At 36.2% G+C, this 2136-nt stretch overlaps 1 non-coding gene across 1 annotated transcript; it reads right to left on the bottom strand.

The window, feature by feature from the left end:
* Window positions 1-364: 364 nt before the first annotated feature.
* On the bottom strand, window positions 365-492 carry LOC111536540. Its single transcript, XR_002729765.1, has one exon. It is a non-coding gene; the product is annotated as a small nucleolar RNA SNORA40 (small nucleolar RNA).
* Window positions 493-2136: the final 1644 nt, after the last annotated feature.

The raw sequence follows: 2136 nt of genomic DNA, 5'->3' as shown, positions 1-2136 counted from the left end.
AAATTCACCAAGAATCTTTGGGACCTACTTTCTTCAACCAATTTACTTCAGGGTCCTTTTTACTGTAGGTGGTGGGGATCTGCCTGGTTCTCAATTTGATACCTTCTCTTAACATGAATGAGTTCAAATCACATTCATTCCTAAGCGATCACTCAAGAATAGTACAGATGTGTGGAATACCTTTAATTCCAGACATCATGTTCTCAAGATAAAAGCTTTCTTGCACAGGCTGGTCTTGAACTCCTGGTTTCAAGCAATACTCCCACCTTGGTGTGGGGATTGCAGGCTTGAGCCATTGCACCCGGCCTGGAACCAATCTTTATGGTTATCAATACTCCCATCAATTAACTGTCTCAGGTATAATAATATCCCTTCTTATATGTATCAAAACTCATATTGAACAATGAGTTCTGGGTTGCAAAAGAGGATTTATTTTTTGTACTTATCCATAAGTCTTTGTCCATAAGTTAAACAAAAACATACATAAGTACAGTGATCTATTTCTTTTTTATGGCTGCACAGTATTCCATGGTGTATATGTACCAAATTTTCTTAATTCAGTCTATCATTGATAGTATTATTTTAAACTCTGTTAGTACGCATTTATAGTACAAAACTCCCTTCAAAAGACAGTATTCCTCAGAAACATGTGCATGTATCTTATTGGCTCATGACTTTTAGATAACTAATTTCAAAGAGAATTTTCAATGATGATGGTCTGTAATGATAATTATATGGGAAGTTTAGAGGTAAAGAGTAACTTTTATGGATTTTAGATTTGCTTTTTCTCTGGCAAAAACAACTACTCCCATCTACCCCTGACTTCTTAATCTGGTGATTTACCATTTAATAAGAATTTCCACAACTTCATTAAAAATTTATATTCAATGTCTCAACAACCTGGATCCCTCCAGAAGCTCTATCTGTAGCCAGTTAAGCCCAAGCCAAAGAGCCACTGAACCATGGGAATGAACCACTGACCATCCCTCACCAGAATAACGCTAAGGCAGGTCTGTGGTAATCTAAAACTCTGGGGCCTTCCCCATGGATAAAAAGCAGCACTGTGAAGCTTTTTTCTTGGTGTATATAGTCTTCTGAAGACCTGAAAGCATTAATATTGTTTCCAACATCATTTATCCTCCACACATTGAGTGATTAATACACTAACAGAAACCACTAAAAATATAAAAGCTAGCAATGTAAACCTATGCAACTGTCTCATCTATAATTTTGGAGAGATTATTTTAAACAAAGAGAGACACAAAAGTTAGCTTAATTTAAATACTGTTGTTTTCAGTCTCTGCTATCCATTGTTGGCAGCAGAGAATCCCATATCAAAACCAAGATTTCTTCCTCCTTATAAAAGAGACATATATACATGATTCTTGCAAAGAAAAATTTGTCTTATCATATATCATATTTTGGAAATGGAGCTCAGTATATCAAAGACAAATTGCTCTAGTGAGCTAGTCTTATAGATCAAAATATATGAAAGAGAAGGAAAAAGAGGGGAGGATGTCAGGTTACTAAATTTATAAATGTGTAACTCAATGAGATTTTCCCAGTTCTCACTAGATGTTCTAAGTTAGTATTGAATAGACCTGGTGGCTCTGATTGCCTTTGCACAGATTGTGTTCCAGCTGTCTTCTGATATTTGAACACTCAGGTCTTGGTCCCATGCTGTGCAAACAGTCAGCCTCCCATGTATTCTGTATACGAGGAGTAATTTATTAATCCATCTATAAAGGCAATCACAGTGCATGCAAGAAAGGGTTATATAAAGCTCTAAAATTGAAAGAAGTAGCTCCAGTAAACTTGGTACCAGTTCCAAACATCACTATTATGTTTGAGCTGATTTATAAATCCTATGGATCTTTGTCTGGTAATCCATCACTTTTGCGAAGTCGGAAGAGGGAACAAAAGTCTGGATGACACAGTCTCTGCATAAATCTCAAGCTGCTGCGATTTCTTTTCCTTATTGCTTCGTATTCACTAAATAACCTTGCAATTTGGGATCTAAGACAAGTGGGAAGGAAAGATGGGCACTGTGAAATTCAGACAGTGCCAATCAGGTAAGGACAAGATGAAATCTTCAAAATGCTTTTGTAATTTGTTATCAATTGTACATCTGACGGA

Source organism: Piliocolobus tephrosceles, chromosome 12 (genome assembly GCF_002776525.5).
Source record: "Piliocolobus tephrosceles isolate RC106 chromosome 12, ASM277652v3, whole genome shotgun sequence".
Lineage (NCBI taxonomy): Eukaryota > Metazoa > Chordata > Mammalia > Primates > Cercopithecidae > Piliocolobus > Piliocolobus tephrosceles.
Note: the sequence above shows the minus strand (reverse complement) of the source record. Positions and strands in the feature narration are given on the sequence as shown.